This window comes from Bufo gargarizans, chromosome 5 (assembly GCF_014858855.1).
Source record: "Bufo gargarizans isolate SCDJY-AF-19 chromosome 5, ASM1485885v1, whole genome shotgun sequence".
Lineage (NCBI taxonomy): Eukaryota > Metazoa > Chordata > Amphibia > Anura > Bufonidae > Bufo > Bufo gargarizans.
Window position 1 is genome coordinate 332,337,506 of NC_058084.1, and position 14,297 is coordinate 332,351,802.

The following is a 14,297-nucleotide window of genomic DNA, read 5'->3' on the forward strand; positions in this document are numbered from 1 at the left end:
ACTCCTCCTACTCCATCCTCTTCTATAACCTCCTCGGCTGAGTCCTCTTTTGCTGCTGCGTCTTGCTCCACATCAACGGCACCCCCCCAGCTCCCCAGGGGCTATTCCACATCCTGGATACGACAGTGTCACGCCGTCTTGGGGTTGACTTGCCTGATAGCAGAGAGTCACACCGAACCAGCACTCCTGTCCGCCCTGAACGCACAAGTGGATCAGTGGCTGACTCCGCACCAACTGGAGATTGGCAAAGTGGTGTGTGACAACGGAAGCAATTTGTTGGCGGCATTGAATTTGGGCAAGTTGACACATGTGCCGTGCATGGCACATGTGTGTAATCTGATCATACAACGCTTTGTGCATAAGTACCCATGCTTACAGGACGTCCTCAAGTAGGCCAGGAAGGTGTGTGGCCATTTCAGGCGTTCCTACGCGGCCATGGCGCACTTTTCAGACATTCAGTGCCGAAACAAAATGCAAGTGAGGCACTTGATTTGCGACAGCCCGATACGTTAGAATTCAACACTACTAATGTTCGACCGCCTGCTCCAACAAGAAAAAGTCGTCAACGAGTATTTGTATGACTGGGGTGCTAGGGCAGCCTCTGCAGAGCTGGGAATTTTTTTGCCACGTTACTGGACGCTTATGCGCAATGCCTGTAGGCTCATGCGTCCTTTTGCGGAGGTGACAAACCTAGTCAGTTGCACAGAAGGCACCATCAGCGACATCATCCCATTTATTTTCCTCCTGGAGCATGCCCTGCGAAGAGTGCTGGATCAGGCCGTAGATGAGCGTGAAGAGGGAGAGTTGTGGTCACCATCACCACCAGAAACAGCCTTATCAGCATCGCTTGCTGGACCTGCGGCAACGCCAGAAGAGGAGTGTGAGGGAGAGGAGTCAGAGTAGGAATGTGGCTTTGAGGAGGAGGAGGAAGACCAACCACAACAGGCATCCCAGGGTGCTCATTGTCACCTATCTGCTACCCGTGGTGTTGTATGTGGCTGGGGGGGAAGAACATTTCTTCAGTGAGATCACTGAGGACGAGGAACGGGACATGAGTAGCTCGGCATCCAACCTTGTGCAAATGGGGTATTTCATGCTGTCGTGCCTGTTGAGGGACCCTCGTATAAAAAGGCTGAAGGAGAACGACCTGCACTGGGTGTCCACGCTACTAGACACCCGGTATAAGCAGAAAGTGCCTGAAATGTTACCGAATTACCGGAAGTCGGAAAGGATGCAGCAGTTCCAAAATAAATTAAAAAGTATGCTTTACACAGCATATAAGGGTGATGTCACAGCACAACGGGAATCTAACAGGGGAAGAGGTGAAAGTAATCCTCCTCCTACCATGACCACGCCGGCAAGGACAGGACGCTTTACAGACGTGTTGTTGATGGAGGACATGCAGAGCTTTTTAAGTCCTACGCATCGCCACAGCCCTTCAGTATCCACCCTCAGAGAACGACTCGACTGACAGGTAGCAGACTACCTCGCCTTAACTGCAGATAACAACACTCTGAGGAGCGACGAACCCCTTGACTACTGGGTGTGCAGGCTTGACCTGTGGCCTGAGCTATCCCAATTTGCGATAGAACTTCTGGCCTGCCCCGCTTCAAGTGTCCTGTCAGAAAGGACCTTCAGTGCAGCTGGAGGTATTGTCACTAAGAAGAGAAGTCGCCTAGGTCAAAAAAGTCTAGATTACCTCACCTTTATTAAGATGAATGAGGGATGGATCCCAAAGGGACTGACATTGGGCGATACATTCGACTAAAAAAGGCCTGGTGATGAGATGAGCTGCCTTGGGCTAAAAATGGTCCACACGCTGCTGTATTTTATCTCTGAATGCCAGATGACTTGCGTGACTTATCCGCCACCAACTAGGGTTCAAGCCGTAATGTTTTAGGGCACTTTCTGCCTGGGAAACAAACATCAATTTTTCTGGCCGCTGCTACAGCAGCGGCTGCAACAATACCTAATTTTTCAGGCATGTGTACATGCCTAATTTTTCTGGCCTCTGGTGCTGCACTGTGGCGTCAAAACCCCCCCCCCCCAAAAAAAAGGCACATACATGTGTCAATTCCCCTTCGTGATCGTTACCTTGTTGTGGTGAAGGGGCTTGCATATCAAAATGAAGCGACCACATCTATGAGTGTGTTGGCAATGGCAATGTTGGCACACCCCAGATGATAAGGTTGTTGCTTCATTGTGAACAGACCAAAAGCGATCGGCTGGATAATTTTGCATAGAAAAAACATGAATTTTCTTTGTGATCTTCTAAGGTGATCATTAAAGCCTACTAGGCCAACAATGGGCCCACACTGCAGAATCATTGTTTCTGGGTCACTTAACTGTCACTAAACTACCTCAGCACGACCATAGGCTTTGAAAAAAAAACATTGCCTGCAATCTCCCAAACGTGTGCACGAGCAGAGTCAAGTAGTACTATTCTTATCAGTTTAATCCCTGTTACGTCCCCTATCAGGGGACGTGTATGGAATAAATTTTAGACAACCGCAAAGAGTTGTCAATAGTTGAGACACTCATGACATAAATTTTATACCTCTATGCGTCAATCTTGGTGTAGATGCTTGGTCGGTCCTCATACTTAAAATTTGGGGCACTGCACGTGCAATCTAATGTGCCACCAGATATGAGTGGTGTGTTAAGTAGTACTATTCTTATCAGTTTAATCCCTGTTACCTCCACTATCAGGGGACGTGTATATGGCATGGATTTTAGGAACCGGGAGATGGAAAAAAATGCTTAGTCGGTCCTCCTACTTCATATTTGGGGCACTGCGCATGCCCCAAATAGTACTATAGTACTACTTAACACACCACTCCTATCTGGTGGCAAATTTAATTGCGCGCGCAGTGCCCCAAATATGAAGTAGGAGGACCGACTAAGCATCTTTTTCCATCTCCCGGTTCCTAAAATCCATGCCATATACACGTCCCCTGATAGTGGACGTAACAGGGATTAAACTGATAAGAATAGTACTACTTAACACACCACTCATATCTGGTGGCACATTAGATTGCACGTGCAGTGCCCCAAATTCTAAGTATGTGGACCGACCAAGCATCTTTTTCCATCTCTTGGTTCCTAAAATCGATGCCATATACACGTCCCCTGATAGGGGACGTAACAGGGATTAAACTGATAAGAATAGTACTACTTAACACACCACTCATATTTGGTGGCACATTCGATTGCACGCGCAGTGCCCCAAATTTGAAGTAGGAGGACCGACCAAGCATCTTTTTCCATCTCCCGGTTCCTAAAATCGATGCCATATACACGTCCCCTGATAGGGGACGTAACAGGGATTAAACTGATAAGAATAGTACTACTTAACACACCGCTCATATCTGGTGGCACATTCGATTGCACACACAGTGCCCCAAATTTGAAGTAGGAGGACCGACTAAGCATCTTTTTCCATCTCCCGGTTCCTAAAATCGATGTCATATACACGTCCCCTGATAGGGGACGTAACAGGGATTAAACTGATAAGACTAGTACTACTTAACACACCGCTCATATCTGGTGGCACATTCGATTGCACGCACAGTGCCCCAAATTTGAAGTAGAAGGACCGACCAAGCATCTTTTTCCATCTCCCGGTTCCTAAAATCGATGCCATATACACGTCCCATGATAGGGGACGTAACAGGGATTAAACTGATAAGAATAGTACTACTTAACACACCGCTCCTATCTGGTGGCACAGTAGACTGCATGCGCAGTGCCCCAAATTGGAAGTAGGAGGACCAACCAAGCATCTTTTTCCATCTCCCGGTTCCTAAAATCAATTCCATATACATGTCCCCTGATAGGGGACGTAACAGGGATTAAACTGAAAGGAATAGTACTACTTAACACACCTTATAATAACGCAGAGAGAGGCAATTCAGAGAGAGGAGTCTGAAGAAGAGGCATCAGAGGAGGAAGGTGGCTTTGAGGAGGTGGAAGACCAACCACAGCAGGTGTCCCAGGGGGCTTGTTGTCACCTTTCAGGGACCCTTGGTGTTGTACGTGGCTGGGTGGAGGAAGAGACCTTCAATGATGTCAGTGAGGACAAGGAACGGGACATGGCTAGCTTGGTATCCAACCTTGTGCAAATGGGGAGTTTGCGGTTGTGCAAATGGACTGTTTGCGGTTGTTTGCGGTGCGTTAAACGGGGAGTTTGGTCTGTCAGAGTTTGGTCTGTCACTGTGAAGTTGACAGATGAGTATATATTCAGATATATAGACATATTCGTCAATTCTAGCAATACAACCATTAGGAGCTCAGATCTAAGTTGTAATCGCATTGCGATTAATGCAGGTTATATTAATCACATTGCGAATTCAACTTAGAGCTGGGTTCCTAATGGTTGTATTGCTAGAATATAACGAAGATTGAGAATATAGTGCTATATTCGTCAATTCTAGCAATACAACCATTAGGAACTCAGATCTAAGTTGTAATTGCATTGCGTTTAATGCAGGTTATATTAATCGCATTGTGAATTCAACTTACCACACTCTGCGTCAACTACGTAATTTTCCATGGGAGTTTTGCCATGGATCCCCCTCCGGCCTGCCACAGTCCAGGTGTTAGTCCCCTTGAAACAACTTTTCCATCACTATTGTGGCCAGAGAGAGTCCCTGTGGGTTTTAAAATTTGCTTGTCTATTGAAGTCTATGGCGGTTCACCCGGTTTGCACGTTCGCGAACATTTGCGGAAATTTGCGTTCGCCGTTCGCGAACGGAAAATTTTATGTTCGTGACATCTCTACTTACCAGAGGAAGTGGCATAAGAGGGAGCCAATGGCTCTCTGCTCTGTCATACTGTAGTTTTCACATGGATCAGCATCCTAAAGATGCAGATCCTGTTAAAATGTGATGCTTGCCCAGGTATCCAGGAGGGCTCCCTTCCCCTCTGGACTCAGTCATGGTTGCACTCCCTGCAACTGCGATCGTTACACCACTGAGGCCGTATATTCAGGAAGGGGTTGAATAACATTATTAGTTTCATTTTGCTAATTTTACAAATTTGCCCAGAAAGTATAACTGCCAATATCAGTATATAAAGTAATCAAACCTAACAGTCCATTTTAGTAAAAATAATGGTTGCAGATTTTTACTGCTACCACAATTTATAGTGGGAATCATATCCCTACATGTTGCCATAACTTTCAACTCCCGCACCCTCCCATGGAGCATGGCTGAAACAGTCTAAAACCCCCATTATACCTAATTTAAAGTGTTAGCACAGTCTCTTTTATGGAGAAGGTAGTCATAAGTTTATGACATCATGAGCTAACTTCTGCTTGCCTACTGGGCAAGGGAGAAGAGAATTGATGGATTGTGAAGACCTCACACTACTTTTAAAGTACTTAGTAGAGATGAGCAAATCGAAGCTGACAAAGTGGAATTTGATCTGAATTTCAGAATTCGATTTGCAATGAATGCGAATTTATTCGCGCTTCTTGGTAACAAATCACAATTTTTCTTAAAATGGCGGCTACACGTGTGAGGACAGGTGGCAAGGAACTCTGGTAAGGCAGGATGACCCATAATGCCATGCATGCAGCCAATCAGCAGCCAGCCCTGTGATGTCACAGCCCTATAAATACAGCAGCCATCTTAGATTCAGAAATTTTCCAGAATTCTGAGTGCAGGTACAGGCATGAGAAGGCACTAGGGACAGCAATAGGAAAAATCTCATTGGAAAAAAAACCCCTGAAAAAACGATTTATAAGTGCAGGTAAAGGATAGGGAGAAATCATTTCACAGCATCTTAGTGCAGGGAGAGACGTCAGAAGGCTCTAGGGACAGTGCTAGAAAAGCGGTTTACAAGGGCATGGAAAGGATAGGGAGGAATCATTTCACAGCATCTTAGTGCAGAGAGAGACGTCAGAAGGCGCTAGGGACAGTGATAGGAAAAACCTCATTGTGAAAAAAAAGCGATTTACAAATGCAAGGAAAGATTATTTGGGGATCCAAATAGCCATTATACAGCTCTGTCATTCTAGCAATTTGTTCTTCAGGTGCAATTTGTTCTTCATCAGGCTTGTCGTATGCACATGGGATTGTGCATGGATCCCATGTGCATACGACTAGCCTGATGAAGGGCATTCTTTCTGCCCGAAACATTGTTACAAAAAGGACCACTATGTCCGGCTAAGCAAATAAAAATCACTTAAGCAAAATCTTGAGTGCTAGCTAAATTGTTGTATATTTATACGTTCCAAGAGGTGGAGCCAGGAACATACCACGATGTGCACCCAAACCGGTCAGAATCGATAGAGTGCTGTGATCACTACGAGATTCCAAAAAGAAAAATATATACGCAGTTCACTTCTGCAGCTATATGTGGTGAAAGCGTTTAGTGGCGCATTTCAGTACAAAAAGAAAAATATATTCACAGTTCATTTCTGCAGTTATATGTGGTGAAAGCGTTTAGTGGCCTATATCAGTACAGAAATAAAAATATATACGCAGTTCACTGTTGAAGTTATTTGCAGTAAAAGCATTTAGTGAAGTATTTCAGTAGTAAAAGAAAAATATATACACAGTTCACTGTTGCAGTTATTTGTGGTAGAAGTGTTTAGTGGCCTATTTCAGTACAAAAATAAAAATATATTCTCAGTTCACTTCTGCAGTTATATGTGGTGAAAGCATTTAGTGGCCTATTTCAGTACAAGAAGAAAAATATATTCTCAGTTCACTTCTGCAGCTATATGTGTTGAAAATGGTTAGTGGCATATTTCAGTATAAAAATAAAAATGTACTCGCACTTCACTTCTGAAGTTATATGTGTTAAAAGTGTTTAGTGGCCTATTTCAGTATAAAAGAAAAATATATACAATTTACTGTTGCATTTATTTGTGGTGAAAGCGTTTCGTGGCCTATTTCAGTACAGAAAGAAAAATATATACGCACTTCACTGTTGCAGTGATATGTCGTGAAAGTGTTGGGTGGCCTATTTCAGAACAGAAATAATAATATATATGCACTATGCTGTTGCAGTTATTCATCATAAAAGCGTTTAGTGGCCTATTTCAGTACAAAACGCACTTCAGTGTTGCAGTTATTTGTGGTGAAAGCATTTAGTGGCCTATTTTAGTACACAAATAAAAATATATTCTCAGTTCACTTCTGCAGTTATTTGTGTTTAAAGCGTTTAGTGGCCTATTTCAGTACAAAAAGAAAAATATATATGCATTTAACTGTCGCAGTTATTTGTGGTGAAAGCATTTAGTGGCCTATTTCAGTACAAAAAGAATATATACACATTTCACTATTGCAGTTATTTGTGGTGAAAGTGTTTAGTGGCCTATTTCAGTACAAAAAGAAAAATATAGACGCACTTCAGTGTTGCAGTTATTTGTGATGAAAGAGTTTAGTGGCCTATTTTAGTACAAAAAGAAAAATATATACACATTTCACAGTTGCAGTTATTTGTGGTGAAAGCGTTTAGTGGCCTATTTCAGTACAAAAAGAAAAATATATACACATTTCACAGTTGCAGTTATTTGTGGTGAAAGCGTTTAGTGGCCTATTTCAGTACAAAAAGAAAGATAAATGCGTAGTTTACCTCTGCAGCTATATGTGGTGAAAGAGTTTAGTGGCCTATTTCAGTATAAAAATAAAAATGTACCCGCACTTCACTTCTGAAGTTATATGTGCTAAAAGTGTTTAGTGGCCTATTTCAGTATGAAACGAAAAATATATATGCACTTCACTGTTGCAGTTATTCGTCGTGAAAGCGTTTCTTGGCCTATTTCAGTACAAAAAATACATATATATACGCACTTCAGTGTTGCAGTTATTTGTGGTGAAAGCATTTAGTGGCCTATTTTAGTACAAAAATAAAAATATATTCTCAGTTCACTTCTGCAGTTATTTGTGTTGAAAGCGTTTAGTGGCCTATTTCAGTACAATAAGAAAAATATATAAGCATTTCACTGCTGCAGTTATTTGTGGTGAAAACGTTTAGTGGCCTATTTCAGTATAAAAGAAAAATATATACGCATTTTACTGTTGCAGTTATTTGTGATGAAAGCATTTAGTGGCCTATTTCAGTACAAAAAGAAAAATTTGTACACATTTCACTATTGTAGTTATTTGTGGTGAAAGTGTTTAGTGGCCTATTTCAGTACAAAAAGAAAAATATAGACGCACTTCAGTGTTGCAGTTATTTGTGATAAAAGAGTTTAGTGGCATATTTCAGTACAAAAAGAAAAATATATTTTCAGATCACTTCTGCAGTTATTTGTGTTGAAAGCGTTTAGTGGCCTATTTCAGTACAAAAATAAAAATATTTACGCATTTCAGTGTTGCAGATATTTGTGGTGAAACCGTTTAGTGGCCTATTTCAGTAGAAAAAAGAAAAATATATAAGCATTTCACTGTTGCAATTATTTGTGGTGAAAGCATTTAGTGGCCTAGTTCAGTACATAAAGAAAAATATATTCTCTGTTCACTTCTAGTTATATGTGTTGAAAGCGTTTAGTGGCCTATTTCAGTACAAAAAGAAAAATATATACGCATTTCACTGTTGCAGTTATTTGTGATGAAAGCATTTAGTGGCCTATTTCAGTACAAAAAGAAAAATTTGTACACATTTCACTATTGTAGTTATTTGTGATGAAAGCATTTAGTGGCCTATTTCAGTACAAAAAGAAAAATTTGTACACATTTCACTATTGTAGTTATTTGTGGTGAAAGTGTTTAGTGGCCTATTTCAGTACAAAAAGAAAAATATAGACGCACTTCAGTGTTGCAGTTATTTGTGGTGAAAGAGTTTAGTGGCCTATTTAAGTACAAAAAGAAAAATATATTTTCAGATCACTTCTGAAGTGATTTGTGTTAAAAGCGTTTAGTGGCCTATTTCAGTACAAAAAGAAAAATATATACGCACTTCAGTGTTGCAGTTATTTGTGGTAGAAGTGTTTAGTGGCCTATTTCAGTACAAAAAGAAAACTATATTCTCAGTTCACTTCTGCAGTTATATGTGGTGAAAGCGTTTAGTGGCCTATTTCAGTACAAGAAGAAAAATATATTCTCAGTTCACTTCTGCAGCTGTATGTGTTGAAAATGTTTAGTGGCGCATTACATTACAAAAAGAAAGATAAATACGCAGTATACTTCTGCAGCTATACGTGGTGAAAGAGTTTAGTGGCCTATTTCAGTATAAAAATAAAAATGTACTCGCACTTCACTTCTGAAGTTATATGTGTTAAAAGTGTTTAGTGGCCTATTTCAGTATGAAACGAAAAATATATATGCACTTCACTGTTGCAGTAATTTGTCGTGAAAGTGTTTAGTGGCCTTTTTCAGTACAGAAATAATAATATATACGCACTACGCTGTTGCAGTTATTTGTGGTGAAAGCATTTAGTGGCCTATTTCAGTACAAAAAGAAAAATATATACACATTTCACTATTGCAGTTATTTGTGGTGAAAGCATTTAGTGGCCTATTTCAGTACAAAAAGAAAAATATATACGCACTTCAGTGTTGCAGTTATTTGTCGTAAAAGCATTTAGTGGCCTATTTCAGTACAAAAATAAAAATATATGGACATTTCGCTATTGCAGTTATTTGTGGTGAAAGCGTTTAGTGGCCTATTTCAGTACAAAAAGAAAAATATATACGCATTTCAGTGTTTCAGTTATTTGTGGTAAAAAGCGTTTAGTGGCCTATTTTAGCACAAAAAGAAAAATATATTTTCAGTTCACTTCTGCAGTTATTTGTGGTGAAAGCATTTAGTGGCCTATTTTAGTATAAAAAGAGAAATGTATACTCACTTTAGTGTTGCAGTTATTTGTGGTGAAAGCATTTAGTGGCCTATTTCAGTACGAAAAGAAAAATATATAAGCATTTCACTGTTGCAGTAATTTGTGGTGAAAGCGTTTAGTGGCCTTTTTCAGTACAAAAAGAAAAATATATTTTCAGTTCACTTCTGCAGTTATTTGTGGTGAAAGCATTTAGTGGCCTATTTCAGTACAAAAAGAGAAATGTATACTCACTTTAGTGTTGCAGTTATTTGTAGTGAAAGCATTTAGTGGCCTATTTCAGTACGAAAAGAAAAATATATAAGCATTTCACTGTTGCAGTTATTTGTAGTGAAAGCATTTAGTGGCCTATTTCAGTATGAAAATAAAAATATATACGCATTTCACTGTTGCAGTTATTTGTGATGAAAGCGTTTAGTGGCCTGTAACAGCGCAAAAAAATATATAAGCATTTCACAGTTGCAGTTATATGTGGTGAAAGCGTTTAGTGGTCTATTTCAGTACATAAAGAAAATATATACGCACTTCAGTGTTGCAGTTATTTGTGGTGAAAGCGTTTAGTGGCCTATTTCATTACAAAAAGAAAAATATATATGCATTTAACTGTTGCAGTTATTTGTGGTGAAAGCGTTTAATGGCCTATTTCAGTACAACCAAAAATATATAGTCATTTCACTGTTGCAGTTATTTGTGTTGAAAGCGTTTATTGGCCTATTTCAGTACATAAATAAAAATATATACGCATTTCACTGTTGCAGTTTTTTGTGGTGAAATCATTTAGTGGCCTATTTCAGTACAAAAATAAAAATATATACGCATTTCAGTGTTGCAGAAATTTGTGTTGAAAGCTTTTAGTGGCCTATTTTAGTACAGAAAGAAAAATATATATGCATTTCACTGTTGCAGTTATTTGTGGTGAAAGCGTTTAGTGGCCTATTTCAGTACAAAAATAAAAATGTATACCGTATTTTTCGCCCCCAAAAAAATCATTTTTTTTGTCTTATGAGGTAAATACTAATGAGCACTTCCATTATGGAAGTGCTTATTAGTACCGGAGGACCAGGAAGGGGTGAAGACTCTGTACTCACCGCTTCCTGGTCCTCGGCTGTCAGCTGTGAAGGCTGCGCACAGCGTGAGGGCACTCTGTCCAGGAGCAGTGGAGGTAAATGTTTTTTTATTTTATTTATTGAGGCTGATGGGGGCTAATATAACATGGCTGGGGGCTGAAGGGGGGCTGCTGGGGGCGGAAAAGAGGCTGATGGGGGCTAATATAACATGGCTGGGGCTGAAGAGAGGCTGCTGGGGGCTAATATAACATGGCTGGGGGCTGAAAAGGCTGCTGGGGGTTGAAGAGAGGCTGATGGGGGTAATATAACATGGCTGGGGCTGAATAGAGTATGATGGGGGCTAAAGAGGCTGCTGGGAGCTGAAGAGAGGCTGCTGGGGGCTGGTGAGAGGCAATGGGGTCTGATATGAGGCTGCTGGGGACTAATGAGACGTACTGGGGGCTGAAGAGAGGCTGGTGACAGGCATATGGAAGCTGATATGAGGCATATGGGGCTGATGAGAGGCATGGGGCTCTTATCTGAGGTCTGATTGGGGTCATTCACATTGGGGTCTGAGCTGAGGTCTGATTTGGGGTCTGAGCTGAGGTCTTATTAACATTGGGGGTCATATTCGGGCTGTCAGATGAGGTCTGATTAACATTGGGGGTCTGATTGGTGGTCTGACCAGAGGTGTAATGAAAAATATTTTTTTCTTATTGTCCTCCTCTAAAACCTACGTGCCTCTGATGGGCCAGTGCGTCTTATAGGGCAAAATGTGGAGAGACTGACATTTATCAAGATGAATCAGGCCTGTATCAGCCAGGAATTCCACCTGATTAGATCATTCATGCCGCCTCACCGAAACCTTGAAAGAAAAAAAAACGGTTTCTTCTGGCTACCTGCCTCAGCTACTACTCTGATGCTGTCACCCGCCTGATGCCACACATCTGATGCTAAGTGCTCCTGCTTTTACCCACCTTCGTCAGCAAGTACTGGTATTCCCACCCACCGCCCTACTCTGTCACCGGGTAACTTTGTGGTCTCCTGATGCTGCTGCTGCTGTCTCCACACTATGTCACCTTCACACTCTGTGGTCTCCTGATGCTGCTGCTGCCATCTCTACACTATGTCACCTTGCCACTTTGTGTCATCCTGATGGCGCTGCTGCTGCTATATCCACACTATGTCACCTTGCCACTCTGTGGTATCCTGATGCTGCTGCTTTCATCTCCACACTATGTCACCTTGCCACTCTGTGGTATCCTGATGCTGCTGCTGCCACCATATCCACACTATGTCACCTTGCCACTCTATAGTATCCTGCTGCTGCTGCTGCCATCTCTATACTATGTCACTTTGCCACTCTGTGGAATCCTGATGCTGCTGCTGTTGCCATATCCATACTATGTCACCTTGCCATTCTGTGGTATCCTATTGATGCTGCTGCTGTTGCCACCTCCACACTATGTCACCTTGACACTCTGTGGTGTCCTCCTGACGCTGCTGCTGTCGTCACTTCCAGCCTCAATCATTGTGCCACTCTGTGGCATCCTTCTGATGCTGCTGCTGCCGTTACCTCCACACTCTGTCATTGGGTCAATCTGTGGTCTCCTCATGCTGCGGCCACCTCCAGACTCTGTCATTGTGCCACTCAGTGGCCTTCTCCTGATGCTGCTGCTGCCGCCACCTCCAGACTGTCATTGGGCCACTCAGTGGCCTCCTCATACTGCTTCCACCAATAGACCCTGTCATTGGGCCACTCTGTTGTCTCCTCATGCTGCTTCCACCTCACCACTATGTCATAGGTCCACTCTGTGGACTTCTCATGTTGTTCCCAACCTCCCCACTTCATGACTGGTCCACTATTTTAGCTTTCAGCTTGGCTGACATCATTGTTTATTTGAGCTTTCTTCTGATCTGTCAGAAGGAAAAATGAGATGCACAATGGATCCTGTCTGGGTAGCAGCTGTAAGGCCTGTATGGTCCCATCAGAATTGGCTTATGATTTGGTAGCCAAAAGCAGGAGTGGGTAGAAAAAACAGAAGACATGTAAATATTCCATTAACGTGTCATCTCTGTTTTAGATCCACTCCTGTTTTTTTTGGAATTAGCAATACTGATGGATTATTGAGCAAATGCTGACCGAGTGAAGGTTATGCTTCATGGACAGGATCCATTTTTTGTGGGTTACTGTTCTGACGGATCAGAGGAAGGACGATTTAATCAGTGACGTCAACACTAGGGTCTCCCACCCAGTCTCCTGCTGAAAGATCAGAGTTAGCACCTGCAGCCCATGGCCATCAGTCTTTCACCTCACCCCCTTGCAAATTAGCCAAGCAGTATGAGCCCCAAGTCATGCAGCAGTCTCTTCTGCTTTTTGATGACTCTGCTAGCAGGGTTTCCCTGGGCCATCCACATAGCCCTGCCTCAGAAGTAGAAGAGATTGAGTGCTCCGATGCCCAACGACTTATGTTTCAGGATAAGTACATAGGAGGACCACCGCAGCATGTCTCGGATAATGACAATACACAGGTGCCAACTGCTGTGGCTTTCTGCAGTGTGCAGACCAACAAGGAGGGCAGGGGTGAAGACTGGGTGGAAGATGATGCGGAGGACGATGAGGTCCTCAACCCCACATGGAATCAAGGTCATGTGAGTGACCTGTGTAGTTCAGAGGAAGAGGTGGTGGTCGCACAGAGCCACCAGCACAGCAAAAGAGGGAGCAGGGTGCAAAAGTGGAGCGACCGTCACCTAGACAGTACGCCTGCTACTGCCCACTGCACCAAGGGACCGAGCACACCAAAGCCAGCTCCAAGGAGTTCCCTGGTGTGGCAGTTCTTCAGACAATGTGCTGACGACAAGACACAAGTGGTTTGCACACTGTGCAATCATAGCCTGAAGCGAGGCATAAACATTCTAAATCTGAGCACAACCTGCATGACCGGGCATCTAAGTGCAAAGCACGAGCTGCAATGGAGTAGACACCTCAAAAACCAGGCTCCTCCTGCTTCCTCTTCTGCTGCAGTCTCGGACTCTTCATCCCCCCTGGAGTGACAGTGGCACCTGCCACCCCGCAAACAGAGGCTGTGCCAGCAACGCCACCACCTCGGTCACCAAGCATCTCCACAATGTCCCATGGAAGCGTTCAGCTGTCTATTTCCCAAACACTGGAGCGAATGCCCTCCTACCCACCCGCAATCCCTGGCCCTGAATGCCAGCATTTCCAAATTCCTGGCCTTTGAAATGCTGTCATTCCGTCTGGCGGACACAGACATTTTTAAGAATCTGATGGTGGTGGCTGTCCCACAGCACGTTGTGCCCAGCCGCCACTACTTTTCCAGGTGAGCCATCCCTTCTCTGCACAACCAAGTCGGGGACAAAATCAGGTGTGCACTGCGCAACACCATCTGTGTCAAGTCCACATAACTACAGATACATAGACCAGTATGCACGGTCAGGGACGT